The 15,768-nt window shown below is 47.9% G+C and overlaps 1 long non-coding RNA gene and 1 pseudogene across 1 annotated transcript in view; both read right to left on the reverse strand.

Moving 5' to 3' along the window:
• LOC147116960 (tetratricopeptide repeat protein 21B-like) overlaps nt 1–9,013 on the reverse strand; it is a 106,850-nt pseudogene extending 97,837 nt beyond the window's left edge.
• Nucleotides 9,014–9,280: 267 nt separating this feature from the next.
• LOC147116961 (uncharacterized) overlaps nt 9,281–15,768 on the reverse strand; it is a 51,631-nt gene continuing 45,143 nt past the window's right edge. Inside the window, exon 5 of the long non-coding RNA XR_015078336.1 lies at nt 9,281–11,341. This is a non-coding gene — a long non-coding RNA (uncharacterized LOC147116961). The remainder of the gene's footprint in view (nt 11,342–15,768) is intronic.

The following is a 15,768-nucleotide window of genomic DNA, read 5'->3' on the forward strand; positions in this document are numbered from 1 at the left end:
GCTATGATCTCATTGAATGGCGGAGCAGGCTCGAGGGGCCGAATGGCCGACTCCTGCTCCTATCTTCTATGTTTCTATGTTTCTATATGGAACTTTATTTCGCCTTCTCAATCTTCCTTTCCTCCCACAGTATTTGTTTTTTTTTTATTCGCTTATGGGATGTGGGCGTCGCTGGCAAGGCCAGCATTTATTGCCCATCCCTAATTGCCCTTGAGAAGGTGCTGGTGAGCTGCCTTCTTGAACTGCTGCAGTCCGTGTGGTGAAGGTACTCCCACAGTGCTGTTAGGGAGGGAGTTCCAGGATTTTGACCCAGCGACGATGAAGGATCGGCGATATACATCCAAGTCAGGATGGTGTGTGACTTTGAGGGGAACTTGGAGGTGGTGGTGTTCCCATGCGCCTGCTGCCCTTGTCCTTGCAGGCTTTTAAACCCCAAGCTTGATGCCACTAAATGACTACCTCTTGACTTACCTTTTGTTCTTTAATCTAAAGCTCATTTTCCTAAACGTTCATTTCTCAATCTCCTTGATGTACCATATTGTGTCCGTGTATAATTGAGACACAGACTGCAGGAGTTGATTATAACAAGTCTTTACTGAATGGAGACAACCTGGAAACTGAAACTACAGAAGCCTGCTAGGGCCTTTTATACAGGGGTGGTCACGGCCAGTACTGCAGTCTGAGACCAGTTATTCCCTTAAAGGTACATACACAACAATTCCTCCCCTTTTAGATAAACAGTACATAACATTCATTTAACAACTAAATAATAACTAATTACAATTACAATTACGGTTGCTAGATACATTGGTTGAAGTTAAGCAATTATAAGTTCAGTCTTTGAGGAGGCTTCCTGATTCTGTCTGGATAACGCCTCTTTCGGATATCAGGTTCTTCTGGCAAGGTTGAGTCGGGATCAATGTCGTTGTTTGGTTCGTCTGCTTCCAATATCACCGATTCTGCGGTAGATGCAATTGGTATTTCAGTTTCATCGCCAGGTGTATCAGATCGTGGTGTGGAGTTGACGTTTTCCAGTGACTCTAGAATCTGGTCAGCATGGCGTCTTACAATGCTCTCTCCAACGTCCACGGTATACATTAGAGGTCCTTGCCGTGTACAGATCGTTCCTGGCTGCCATTTCTCTGTGCGGTAGTCCCGGGCCAAAACTGGTTGACCTATCTTAAAACTCCTGGTCGGCCTTTCATTCATATTCTGAAACTGCCTGTTCTCCACATCTCTTCTGACGTTTGGCTTAACCAAATCCAAGCGGCATCGTAGTCTTCGATTGAAGAACATCATGGCTGGAGTTTGGTTGGTAACTGCATGTGTCGCATTCCGGTAGGCAAACAAGAAGTTATCCACCTTGTGTTGTAGGGGTATATCTTCATTACACACTGCCTTGATAGCCTTCTTGAATGTTTGAACAAACCTCTCGGCCAATCCATTAGTGGCTGGATGATATGGGGCGGATGTGTAATGCTTAACACCATTGTTCTTTAAGAACCTCCGGAACTCTTCAGACACAAACTGTGGTCCATTGTCAGAGCAAATCTGTTCAGGCAGCCCATTCCTGGTGAATATGGTTTGTAAGACTGTGATAGTTTTTTCTGTGGTGGTTGAGGACATTTTTATTACCTCTGGCCACTTTGAATGTGCATCCACCGCAATTAAAAACATTGAGTCCATAAAGGGACCAGCAAAATCAATGTGCACCCTTTGCCATGGAGATGAGGGCCACTCCCATGGATGTAGAGGGGCTTGTGGTGGGGCGTTTTGGACCTTCTGGCATCCTGTACAGCTCTTGGTCATCTCTTCGATTTCTCTATCGATTCCCGGCCACCACACAAACGCTCTGGCTAAGTTCTTCATTTTTACCCCTCCCAGATGACCATCATGAAGCTCATTGAGCACTCTATCCTTCAATTTGGGTGGAATTACTACTCTGGATCCACACATCAAGGTTCCTCTGCACACTGACAGCTGTTCTCTTCTCGGCGAGAATGCTGGCAGCAGTGGTTCGCCATGTGCTGGCCATCCCTTCACCGTTAAATCATAGACCCAGGAGAGTGTCGGGTCATTTCGTGTTTCCTTTTCTATGTTTGCATTCGTCACAGGGAGACATTCGACTATAGTCGAGTGGAATAACTCCACTGGATCCACTGCCAGTTCTTCTTCCACCGTCGGCAACGGTAGGCGCGACAATCCATCAGCATTCCCATGCTGTTTAGTTCCTTTGTACTCGATGTCATATTGGTGTGCCCCTAGGAAAAGGGACCACCTCTGTAGCCGTTGTGCCGTCATTATCGGTACGCCCTTCTGAGGGTTGAAAATGGAGACGAGAGGTTGATGATCAGTTAGTAGAGTAAATTTCTGACCATGCAGGTAGTGATTGAACTTCTTCACCCCCCCACACCAGGCTGAGGGCCTCTCTGTCAATCTGGGCGTAGTTACGCTCGGCTGAAGTTAACGAGCGTGACGCAAAAGCTATCGGCCTCTCTGAACCATCAAGGAATTTATGTGACAGTACCGCCCCAATGCCGTAGGGAGACGCATCACACGCCAGTCTTATCGGTAGTGATGGGTTGTAGTGAGCCAATACTTCTCTTGAAGTGATTAGGTCCTTACTCTTCTGAAAGGCCCGCTTACATTCATCGCTCCATTTCCATGCTACTCCCATTCGTAGTAGGGCGTTCAGTGGATGCAGAATTGTGGACAAATTCGGCAAAAACTTATGGTAGTAATTCACCAATCCGAGGAATGACCTCAGTTGCGACACATTTTCAGGCACTGGAGCCTTAACTACCACTTCAATTTTGTCAGGGGACTTATGCAACCCCTCTTCATCAATCACGTGGCCACAATACAATATCTGTTTCTTAAAAAACTCACACTTAGGGCGATTGGCTCGTAGCCCATGTTCACGTAGTCTAGTGAGCACCTGCTCTAGGTTGGCAAGGTGTTCACTGTCATCTTCACCTGTCACTAGGATGTCGTCCAAGTAACACTGAGTCCCCGGAATCCCTTGCAGGACTTGTTGCATCACTCTTTGCCATATCGCCGGAGCTGATGCTACTCCGAATACCAGTCGATTATACTGGTAAAGACCTTTGTGAGTGTTTATCGTGAGATACTTCCTAGAGGACTCTTCAACCTCCATCTGCAAATATGCTTGTGCTAGGTCAATTTTTGTAAATCGCTTCCCTCCAGATAGTGAGGCGAAGATATCTTCTATCCTTGGAAGAGGATATTGTACTGTGTGAAGGACTGGGTTCACCGTCACCTTGAAGTCCCCACAGATGCGAACCTTCCTTGGCTCCTCAGACTTATTGTTTAACGTTTTCTTCATGACAGGAATGATGGGTGTTGCCCACTCGCTCCAGTCCACCTTAGATAACACGCCTGCATTCTCCAGATTCTCCAGCTCTGCCTCGACGGCTGGGCGAATTGCATATGGTACCGGTCTTGCTTTGAAAAACTTGGGAATTGCATTCTCCTCTATTTTTATCGAGGCGGTTACGCCTTTAAGAGTGCCCAGTTCTTGTTGAAATACCTCTTTGACGTCAGCTAAGATTGTTGACAATCGACCAGGAGTGACGTTGTCATCCTTTTTACCAGCCACCGTCAGTGCCTGAATGGAGTGCCAGTCTAAACTTATCTTTCTGATCCATTCACGTCCCAATAACGGTGGTCCACCATCTTGCAGAATGTAGAGATACAATTTCTGTATTTTCTTGCCGTTGTATTCGACAGGCACCCTTATTTTTCCTCTGGGGTATACTTTTTGCCCCATATGCGTCCTCAATACAATGGATGTCTCTCTCAAGGGTATGTGTGAGAATAGCCGCTCGTAGTCTCGTCGATTCATGACGGTTAGAGCTGATCCTGTATCCAATTCCATTTTGACTTGGGACCCTGCTATCGTGAGGGTGACCCAAATGGTTCGGTGATCCTCTTTTGCGAGTACGTTGTGAAGTTTGAGACAGCTTAGTCTCTTGTTCCCGAATTCACTATTGCTCATCTGGTCTTCGGAACTACTGTCCATCATCTTTTGTACTTTCCTGTACGGTTCCTTAGTAGCCTTTTTGTTGTCGTTGGTCTTCTTCCCAGACCTGCAAACTCGTGCAATGTGTCCCATCTTTCCGCATTGCCTGCATATTTTGTCCTTGGACCAGCAGTCCTTCTGGTCATGGTTTGTTCTGCCGCAGCGATAACATTTTGCAAATCCCCGTGTCATTTCGTGGGTGCTGTATTCCTGTGGCTTTTGTTGTATATCCGCAGCTCCCCTTGCTGCTGCTTCGTACGATACTGGCATGCTGAAAGCCTTATCTAGCGTCAGCTCTTTCTCTGAGAGTAACCTCTTCTGGGTTCCTTCACTCAGGAGTCCACAGACAAATTTGTCCCGTAAGGTATCTGCCAGTCCTGCTCCGAACTGGCAGTGCTTTGATAGCTTGCGTAGTTCCGTAAGGTAATCAGCATTGCTCTCATTTTTATGCTGATTTCTCCTGTGGAATTTAAATCTTTCTGCTATCAGCAGCGGTGTAGGATTTAGGTGTTCCTGTAGGATAGCAACAATTTCGTTAAAACTCTTCGCCTTCGGTTTGGCTGGAGTAATCAGGTCCCGCAATAGGCCGTATGTTCTTGCGCCCATTAAATTTAGCAATACCGATGCCTTTTTCTCATCGGCTATTTCGTTTGCCTTGCAATATACCTCGACTCTTTCCACATACGTGGTCCAGTCTTCTATTGCATTATCGAAGGCAGTGATATCGCCAGTCTTTGGCATCTTGAAAATCTAAGATGGCGTCTCCCGCGCTTTGCCTTCGTCCCCGATGGATCAAAATGGCGCCTCCCGCGCTTTTCCTTCTTCCCCGCCGAGTTAAGATGGCGTCTCCCGCGCTTTCCCGCTGCTGCCGCTGCTGCCAACGCTGTTGCTGGCAATTATATTTATTTTACTATCCTGTAATGGCGACGCCCTATGGTCTTCGCGCCTCCCCGATCGCTGCTGCCAACACCGCTCTCCGCGGTATTTTTATTTTTCTATCGCGCTTCAATATTTGCTCCGTTAATTGAAGAACCATTCCCGTCGTGGAGCGGACCCTCTGTGACACTTCCCTCCCTCTTCTTAGGTCCGAACGCTGCCTGGCTTCGAAGCACCGGCCACGCCCTGTGTGCTCCACCCTCTCTCTCTCTCTCTTTGCTTCCCGACTCGCTGCCCGGCCCCGTTGCAGAGCCACCCGATCGAGCTCTAGCCCGCCGCAGCCCAGGAAGGATCAGTGCACTACCTGCCACCAGCCCAATTAGCTGGGAAACCACAGACTGGAGAACCAAGCCTGGCTCTCGACAGTCTCTCCTGCACTTTACAATTCGATGATTTGGAGGGTGGTTGCCCACGGTCGACGCCCGTTTCTCGAGTTTCTTTGGATTTTTTTTTTCTTTCTTCTGGCTTCGACCTTCAATAACGTCGTCTGAGGTGCTGCCGAGTTGCAGGTAAGTTTGTTTCTTACTCGTCGCCAGTATTATATCTGTGTATAATTGAGACACGGACTGCAGGAGTTGATTATAACAAGTCTTTACTGAATGGAGACAACCTGGAAACTGAAACTACAGAAGCCTGCTAGGGCCTTTTATACAGGGGTGGTCACTGCCGGTACTGCAGTCTGAGACCAGTTATTCCCTTAAAGGTACATACACAACAGACCACTTTGGCAACAGCAGCTAAAGGAGCATTAGAAATTAGGTAGCTACATACCACAAAGCCACTTAAAAGGTAAAAACTTCAGTCACGCTAATTGAGGGATGCCCAACTCGCTGGTCTGAAAATTGCTTTCTCCACTACCTTGGCAGAGGTTAACTTGTTTAAAATAAACAAGCTCACACTTCAGTGAAAATAACAGCTGGAGAAATTTGGTTACGAGCACGTTCAGTGTTTTCACACCAACATCTACAACGGCATTTTCTACCTTATATGTTTGTCTACCTTGACATGGTTTAAGTCTTCCAAATTTCCAGGCCCCAAAAATTACGACTGTTGGAACTTTCCAATCGCTTCCTTCATCTATTCTGTCTTTAATGGCCCGTCATTTCCGATGGGAGGCTTCCTGCGTGCAGATGCCTCCTATCGGAAAAAAAATCTACACCCTTACCTGAGGGCTCCCGAGGTCCGGACACTTCCGATCCCGGGCCTCTCCACAGTCGAAATGCGCAAAGGCCCACGTATCCAGGGGGCGCAGGCGGTTCGCAAGCGTCTCTGGGATCACGTGGGCCAGGCAAGCCAATTGAAGGGAATCTCCCTTCATACTTTTGACAGATAGACCTGTCAAATATATGAATGAAGATCACCCCAAAAACACATCAAAACATTAAATATATATATTTTTTAAAACATCACGTTTTAAAAATGAGTTAAAATTACATTAAATTAAATATTTTAAACAAAAATTTAATTTTTTGAAAACAAATTGAAGTTTTTTACAGGGCTAAAAATAAACTTACCTTTTTTAAAAGTATTTTTAAATTATAAATGAGTGAAAAAAAATTATTTTTAAAACTTTTTTTCAACTCTTATGCCGGTAAAAGCAGGCCATACGCCTGCTTTTACCAGGCATAAGATGTCTAAGGGTTTTTTGCGGGCGGAGGTTCTGCAGAAAGCGGAACTCTCTGCCCGCAGAGGCCCTTCTCCAGGGCAGGCGTCCGATCTGTCAAGAGCATTCTTGACAGATCGGAAATGCCGGTTTTCAGTGCATGCTTGAAACCGGCATTTACGATGTCCCTACGAGTGGGTACACAGCGTGTACACACCCGTAGGCATTAGAATATACGGGCCAATATTTATACATTTGCGCTGATTAATTCTGCAGGATGTGGGAAAGCTGTGATATTGAACATCCACGGGTCAAGAGGGATTTGTGGAGGAATTTTTTGTTGTGCCTAAAATTGTCTATCTTTGCATATAATTCCCATTAAAATCTATCTTAGAACTGGTGGGATTGAAAATCCCTCTCTGCCACTTTCATTACTCATGCCGCTTGCAACCCAAAATAAATCTTCCAACTTGCACACCTGTCAGCGCAGGTATGTTGGTTTCATCGCCTCTGTGTACTGCTTCACCGCCTCCCGCAGTTTCTCCTGCAGGAGTAGTTGAAAACCGAGCTCGGTGGCAATCGGCGCATCTGCGGGGGCCATGTAGAATGCATGCTCCACCAGATTGTAAGTCTGATCCAAAATGGTCTGGTTTCTGCCACACTGCCAAAGACATAAAAATGCACGACACGTCAAATCTCCATCAGCAAACAAAAACGTTCAAAAGGGAATTGGATATCTATCTGAAGGGGGATTTTTTTTTGCAGGGCTATGGAGAAGGGGGGGGGGGAGATTTTTAAAATTTGTTTATGGGATGTGGGCGTCGCTGGCAAGGCCAGCATTTATTGCCCATCCCTAGTTGCCCTTGAGGTGGTGGTGGTGAGCTGCCGCCTTGAACCGCTGCAGTCCGTGTGGTGAAGGTACTCCCACAGTGCTGTTAGGGAGGGAGTTCGACCCAGCGACGATGAAGGATCGGCGATATACTTCTAAGTCAGGGTGGTGTGTGACTTGGAGGGGAACTTGGAGGTGGTGGTGTTCCCATGCGCCTGCTGCCCTTGTCCTTCTAGGTGGTAGAGGTCGCGGGTTTGGGAGGTGCTGCCGAAGAAGCCTTGGCGAGTTGCTGCAGTGCATCTTGTAGATGGTACACACTGCAGCCACGGTACGCCGGTGGTGGAGGGAGTGAATGTTTAAGGTGGTGGATGGGGTGCCAATCAAGCGGGCTGCTTTGTCCTGGATGGTGTCGAGCTTCTTGTGTGTTGTTGGAGCTGCACTCATCCAGGCAAGTGGGACTAATTGGACAGCTCTTTCTACCCAAGGAGCCGGCACAGGCACGATGGGCCTAATGGCCTCCTTCTGTGCTGTACGATTCTATGATTCTGTAAAGAATCTTTATGTTTCAGCTTGAGGTACAAAATAAATTCAAAGCAAGACTTTGATCACGTCATAGAAATCAAAATTAGAATTTACCCTCACTGGACCGTGGTTTTTTGCTCCATTGCTTTATATAGAACAGTCCATGGCGAGGCCAAATGGTCAGAATTGTTTTACTTACCATTCTGCTCAATACAACAGCTACACGTAAATAAAGCTTTGGATTTCGAGGTTCCCCTTTCTCCAAGGCACAAATGAGTTGTTTCACGTGATTTTCACCCTATATATTAATATATAGATTGTATAAATGGTGGTGCATTGTACTAAGAGCCAGACCTGTCTCCAGCCGCTTCAGGGGTTTTCGCTTTTGTCCCTCCACCTGCCCCCCTCCCCTTCCCCATTGACCAGTTTTGATGGGCATAGTTCCATACTTGGTCAACTGCTGCCTTGATACTGAGGGCAACAACTCTCACCTCTCCTCTGGCATTCTGCTCTTGTGTTCTGTAATGAGGTCCGGAGCTGAATGGTTCTGGTAGAACCCGAACTGAGCATTGGTAAGCTGGTTATTGGTAAATAGGTGATGACAGATGATACTATTGATAACTCCTTTCATCGCCTTATTGATGATTAATATGGGGCTGATATCATGGTAATTTTATATTTATCCCGTTTTTTGTGGCTAGGGTATACCTGGGCATCCTTTTACATTGTTGGGTCGATAGCAGTGTCCTAGCTGTACTGGAATAGCTTGGGTAGGGGAGCGGTTAGCTCTACTGCACAGGTCTTCAGCACTGCAGCTGGGATGTTGTCAGGTCCCATAGCCTTTGCTGGGTCCAGTGCGCTCAGATGCGTCTCACTGTCACCAGGAGTGAACCGAATTGGCTGGGCATTGGTATCTATGATGGTGGGGACCTTGGGAGGAGGCTGAGCAGGGTCGTCCGCTCTGTACTTCTGGCTGATGGCTCTTGCAAAGACTTGTGTGGTGCATACTGCACAACCTTGGCAGCGAAGGAGGGAAGTGCAGGAGGAAGACCGCTACCTTGAAGCAGGAGCCAAGCAACATGAAGGGGAGTCAGGAAATATTCCCGCTGAACCACTTTTTGCAAACAGTACCCAGGCTCTCATAGAAAAGAGCATCCTTAAGTACCCATACACCCATGGAATTATCAGTCCTCTCCACATCTGCATGATAGTGACCAAATCCATATTCTCCAACACTGGCCTCTGCACTAACTCAATTATGAATTACCCATTCTTTTCGTCTGCTGAAACCTTATATTACACCATCGAAAAACAAAAAGACACCGTTGAAATTAATTTCATTCAAGTTTAATTACATAAAAGTGAGAAACATAGAAGATAGGAGCAGGAATAGGCCATTCGGCCCCTCAAGCCTGCTCCGCCATTCAATGAGATCATGGCTGAGCATCCAAACTCAGTACCCTATCCCTGCTTTCTCCCCATATCCCTTGATCCCTTTAGCCTTAAGAAATATATCCAACTCCTTCTTGAATATATTTAATGAATTGGCCTCTACTGCCTTCTTTGGTAGAGAATTCCACAGGTTCACCACTCTCTGGGTGAAGAAATTCCTCCTCATCTCTGTCCTAAATGGCTTACACCTTATCCTTAGACTGTGACCCCTGGTTCTGGACTCCCCTGCCATCGGGAACATCCTTCCTGCATCTAGTCTGTCTAGTCCTGTTAGAATTTTATAAGTTTCAATGAGATCCCCTCTCATTCTTCTAAACTCCAGCGAGTACAAGCCCAATCGACCCAATCTCTCCTCGTACGTCATTCCTGCCATCCCAGGAGAAGTATTCATGGCTTGTTTTTTTTTACCCTGACACTTTCCCTTGGTGACCGTGTGCGATTTGTGTGCAGTAAACAAGAACATAAATTAGTGCGCCTTCTTGATGCTTGCCTAGTGGCTGAAGTAAGCGAGGAGGCTGCCCACCAGGACCCTGCTGGGGGGCGGGGGCTTCTGGGGATTGAGATGGCCATCTCGCTCCCTGGTCCTTCGTCACGAAATTGACCTGTAGCTGCTTCCGCCACGTCTCCGACACAGCTACGGCCCTTTGAGCGGGGTTAACTGGAAGGACCCGAGGTCACATCACCCCGAGTGGCAGCAGCTTCACCTAATCTAGGCCGACACTCCCAGTGCAGTACTGAGGGAGTGCTGCACTGTCGGAGGTGCCGTTTTTCAGCTGAGACTTTAAACCGAGGCCCCGTCTGCTCTCTCAGGTGGACGTAAAAAATCCCACGGCACTATTTCAAAGAGGAGCAGGGGAGTTATCTCCAGTGTCCTGGCCAATATTTATCCCTCAATTAACATCACTAAAAAAAAAAAAACAGATTATCTGGTCATTATCACATTGCTGTGTGTGGGAGCTTGCTGTGCGCAAATTGGCTGCTGCATTTCCCACATTACAACAGTGACTACACTTCAAAAGTACTTCACTGGTTGTAATGTGCTTTGGGACGTCCGGAGGTCGTGAAAGGCGCTATATAAATGCAAGTCTTTCTTTCTTTACTCTAGCCATGGTCTTGTTATAGGGCATTCCCTCAGCAAGTTCAATTCAGAGGTGATGACAGTAAAGCCCTGTGTAATGGATCTGTCCATCCAATCCCTCAGCCATAGATTGGACATTCATATATATACACGCTTCGGTAAACAGCAAAGCTGGACTATAAAAGACCTCAGGATGACACTGTGACAAATGCAATTTAATGCAGAGAAGTCTGAGGTGGCACATTTGGGAGGAACAACATGGAATGGAAATACAAACTCAATAGAATAACACAGAAGGCATGTCGATGAACGCAGAAACCTTGGGTGTGCAAATACATAATTCCTTGAAAGGGTGCATGTAGACAGATAAAACCATAAAATGATTCTTGTGCAGGCTAGAGCCCAAGGTCTCCATGACAGCAGCATGAGCAGTCACGGAAGTTTGGCCCAGCACGTGATGGGCTTCCGTCACTGGCAGAGTGACGGATGACCACGTGCCGCTTTACAGGTGCAACCAGCGGACCTCCACCGCACTTGTCGGACCTTTGCAGGGGGGCGTTAGCACATTCTCTGTCTAAACCGAATATCGGTGCTCAGATGGCATCTCGCCTTTAAATGCGGGCCGCATGAAGTTGGCATCCAAGGGCTCTGCAACGGACGGACCCGAGCCGTGACCCTCCGTACTTTGCAGTCTCTTACGCTTCCTCCACCACCATCTGCTCCTGCTCAGTCATGTTCTGTCCATCACCCAGTGAGCCAAGTTCAGGCTGTTGACCCAAATCCCGCAAAGTGGATGTACCTATGCTGCTGCTCGTTATGCATGGGAGTGGGCGATGCTCAGTACGGCTGGCTTGAGATCTTCAACTTCTTTGAGGACATCTACAGAAACAGAAGAGTACATATGGCTGAGAAGCAGCACAGGAATGAGAGCTTACGTAGCTAATATTATGTGTAGAGTGTTTTGTTGAAATGCATGTGTGTGAACGAATTGGATCAGTGACTGAGTGAGTGAGTAACAAGGAAAAGATGGCACAAAAGCAAAATACTGCAGGCGCTGGAAATCTGAAATAAAAATTGAAAATGCTGGAAGTACTCAGCAGGTCAGGCAGCATCTGTGGAGAGGGAAACAGGGTCAACGTTTCAGGTCGGTGACCTTTCGTCAGAACTGGAAAAAGTTAGAGATGTAACAGGTTTTAAGCAAGTGTAGAGGCAGGGAAAGGGGGGGGGGGGAGGGGAGGAAAGAACAAAAAGGGGAAGGTCTGCGATAGGGTGAAAAGGGCAGGAGAGATTAAATGACAAAAGGTATGATTGTACAAATCAAAAGAAAAGATGGTACAGCCTTGACCTTCTTGGAGCCCTCTAGCCTTCCCATGGCCTACACAATCTATATTCTCTGGTGCAATCTAGTCCAACCTGGCTTGCTCATACTATGCGAGCTGTCTGAATTGAGAGAGAGTTTCCTCTTCTGGTTTGCCCAGCTCTCTCTCTCTCGTTATGAGCAGACATCCTGCAAACAGAGAAGCAGCAAGATGATGGGAGTTGGAAGAGCCCGTAGGTTATTGAGAATCAGGTGGACACCCTGCATCCTGCACATTAGTTTTTGGAGGGTGCCTTTCCAAATGGTCTCGCAGCAAGAGTTTTAAGCGAAGGTAGGAACGTGTGCTCTGCTGCAGTATGGACACGGGTGGAAGCTCAAGACGGTTTCTAGGTGCTTAGCGCGCAGCCTCAGTCAGCTTCAACACTCATTCTTTAACCCCTTAATTGCTCACTCGCTTACGTGCTTGGTCCACCATCAGCCGTTCATGAATGGAGTCACAATGGGGGGCAGGAGGGGGGGTATGTCTGGCCCCATGACTTGTTTAAAAATTGATTCATGGGATGTGGGCGTCGCTGGCAAGGCCAGCATTCATTGCCCATCCCTAATTGCCCTTGAGAAGGTGGTGGTGAGCCGCCTTCTTGAACCGCTGCAGTCCATGTGGTGAAGGTACTCCCACAGTGCTGTTAGGGAGGGAGTTCCAGGATTTTGACCCAGCGACGATGAAGGATCGGCGATATACTTCAATGTCAGAATGGTGTGTGACTTGGAGGGGAACTTGGAGGTGGTGGTGTTCCCAAGCGCCTGCTGCCCTTGTCCTTCTAGGTGGTAGAGGTCGCGGGTTTGGGAGGTGCTGCCGAAGAAGCCTTGGCGAGTTGCTGCAGTGCATCTTGTAGGTGGTACACACAGCAGCCACGGTACGCCAGTGGTGGAGGGAGTGAATGTTTAAGGTGGTGGATGAGGTGCCAATCAAGCGGGCTGCTTTGTCCTGGATGGTGTTGAGCTTCTTGAGTGTTGTTGGAGCTGCACTCATCCAGGCAAGTGGAGAGTATTCCATCACACTCCTTACTTGTGCCTTGTAGATGGTGGAAAGGCTTTGGGGAGTGCAGTCAATTACACCCGATGCACTTATGGGAATGCGACTACATGGTGGAAGTATCGGGTTCTTTCTTGTTGCTGGCTGCTTTCCACAGGAAAAACCTGAGGTCACCGGTCCTGCCAAACAATGCACTGGCAACATAACATTTTCCTTATTTGTTCTCGGGGGACATGGGCTACACCAGCAAAGCTGCGTATATTGCCTATCCCTGGGTGCCCAGAGAGCCGGCCACACGGCATAGACCTGGAGGCATATGTAGGCCAGACCAGGTAGAGGTGGCAGGTTCACTTCCCTAAAGCACATTAGTGAACCACTTGGGTTTTTACAACAGTCCGGCAGCTTTAAAGATCGTTTTCCGGTATCCGACCCGTTTTCAGATCCAGTTTTACCGCTCGCCATGGTGGGATTGCTGGTTTCTGGTCCAGTACCATAGCCATTCGGCTGCACACCTGTAATGATTGATGCAATTGTTCACTGAAGGCTGAGATATTTGACAAGAGCTCTGCCGACTTGTTCCCTCACCCTCCAGAACATACAAATTAGGGGTATGCCGAAACATCAACAACAACTTGTATTTATATAGTGCCTTTAATGTAGTAAAACGTCCCAAGGCGCTTCACAGGAGTATTAAAAGGCAAAATATTTGACACCGAGCCACATAAGGAGAAATTAGGGCAGATGACCAAAATCTTACTCAAAGAGGTAGGTTTTAAGGAGCGTCAAAGGAGGAAAGAGGGGCGGAGAGGTTTAGGCAGGGAATTCCAGAGCTTAGGGCCGAGGCAACAGAAGGCACGGCTACCGATGGTTGAGTGATTATAATCAGGAATGCTCAAGAGGGCAGAATTAGAGGAGCGCAGATATCTCGGGGGGGTTGTGGGGCTGGAGGAGATTACAGAGATAGGAAGGGGCGAGGCCATGGAGGGATTTGAAAACAAGGATGAGAATTTTGAAATCGAGGCGCTGCTTAACCGGGAGCCAATGTAGGTCAGCGAGCACAGGGGTGATGGGCGAAGGGGACTTGGTGCGAATTAGGACACAGGTAGCCAAGTTTTGGATCACCTCAAGTTTACGTAGGGTAGAATGTGGGAGGGAGGCCAGCCAGGAGTGCCTTGGAATAGTCAAGTCTAGAGGTAACAAAGGCATGGATGAGGGTTTCAGCAGCGGATGAGCTGAGGCAAGGGCGGAGACGGGCGATGTTACGGAGGTGGAAATAGGCGGTCTTAGTTATGCTGCGGATATGTGGTCGGAAGCTCATTTCAAGGTCAAATATGACACTATCGGCTGAAAATTCAGTAGCCTTAGTTTCCCGCCCGCAGCCAGCCAGATTGGGAGGCCGGCCTCAGCATCATGGATCGAAGGCCTTGTGGGCGGAGGGGTGGTCTCTGATCGCGGGGGTGTGGGCTAGGCAGGGTCCCTGGATCCAGGAGGTAGGTGTAAAGGCACTTACCTCCTGGATGCAGCCGTCCCCGCCTTGCTGTAACTGCCGGGTAAAACCCGTCCACGTGCCGTTAAAAACAGAACGGAGGTTAGGAAAAAAAAAAAAAGAGGCTTCCAGCCTCAGTATAATATTTAAATTGATGTCCCGCCTCCTGGGAGCGGGTTGACTGCCCCCCCCCGTCCTGTCCCGCCTCCGCTAAAACCGGGAGCGGGTGGGTTGGAGGCGAGTTCAGGCCGGGAATCCGATTTTTAACAATTGAACTACTCCCCACGTTCCAAACCCACCCGTTGTTTTTAAGGTTAAAATTCCCCCCGTTATCGCTTTTGCATTCTTACCCATCCGGTGATATACACTGGGAGTCAGTAGCAATCTAACTGTGGACCACAATAAAGGCAAGAGGTGTGAGGCCTCCTCCGGGAGGTACTCGCACTGCTTTGGGTTTCACATCGGATGCAGTATAACCGCATCTTGGTGTTATAAGCGGTCTTCTACCATTATTAATACAACAATAATTTATATAGCACCGTAGGGGTGGCAAAACATCCCAAGGGCCCAGGAGAGGCTGAAAATTATACACTGAGCAGGTATTGGGGGGCAAGTGTCAAGGTAGATTGAATAGATAGTTCTTGAGGCAGCTTTTTAAAAAAGTGGCGAGATCAAACAAGGCCAAAGAGATGAGGGACAGAATCCGAGAGTGCAGTGACCATGATAGTTGAAGGTTGGGCCACTAGTGGTGCAGCAGTCCAGATTCAGAACGGAGGGCGTGAGCTGGGAGGTAGGATGGAGCGAGGCTTTGGAGAATTCTTTAAATACGCACAAGGATTTTTTTGAAGTTAATGTGGCGGGGGTTGGGAAGATTAAGATGGACAGGGGATCATAAGCGAGTGAGATTTGGCGTGGGTAGCGTCTAGGCATTGGAGACTTGATGAGTTGGAGTTCTTGTAAGGTGGAAACTGGGAGGGAGGCAGGCAGAGAGAATTCGAGAAAACAAGCACAGTCGTAATGAAGGGGTAACTGGGGTTTTATTGGCAATGGCTGTGAGGTAAGGACAGCAGTAGCTGATAGATATCGCAGGAGGTGGAAACAGACTGTCTTGGTGACGGATTTGAAGCGCAGTCCAGGGTCAAACCAGACACTGAGAGTTTGCATGGTTAGATTTAACCTAAGCATGAAACTAGAAAAGGGGGATGAACTCAGAAGATACAGGGCTAAGTTTCTGCCATCAACCAAACAGGATGATTTCGGCCTTGCTAATAGTTACTGAGCGTAAGTTCTGGGTTATCGATGACTTGATACTGGACAAACGGTCCATTGCAATGCATTCAATGATTGTGGGGTTAAGGGTTGTGGTGAAGATGTAAAGCCAGTGTTATCATCAAACATAAGGAAGCTGACAATGTGCTTTCAGATGATGTCTCTGGGCAGCAGCATATACGTGAGGATTATGTGTCAGC

Source organism: Somniosus microcephalus, chromosome 5 (genome assembly GCF_052327205.1).
Source record: "Somniosus microcephalus isolate GS21.2 chromosome 5, FLI_Smic_1.0, whole genome shotgun sequence".
Taxonomy (NCBI): Eukaryota; Metazoa; Chordata; class Chondrichthyes; order Squaliformes; family Somniosidae; genus Somniosus; species Somniosus microcephalus.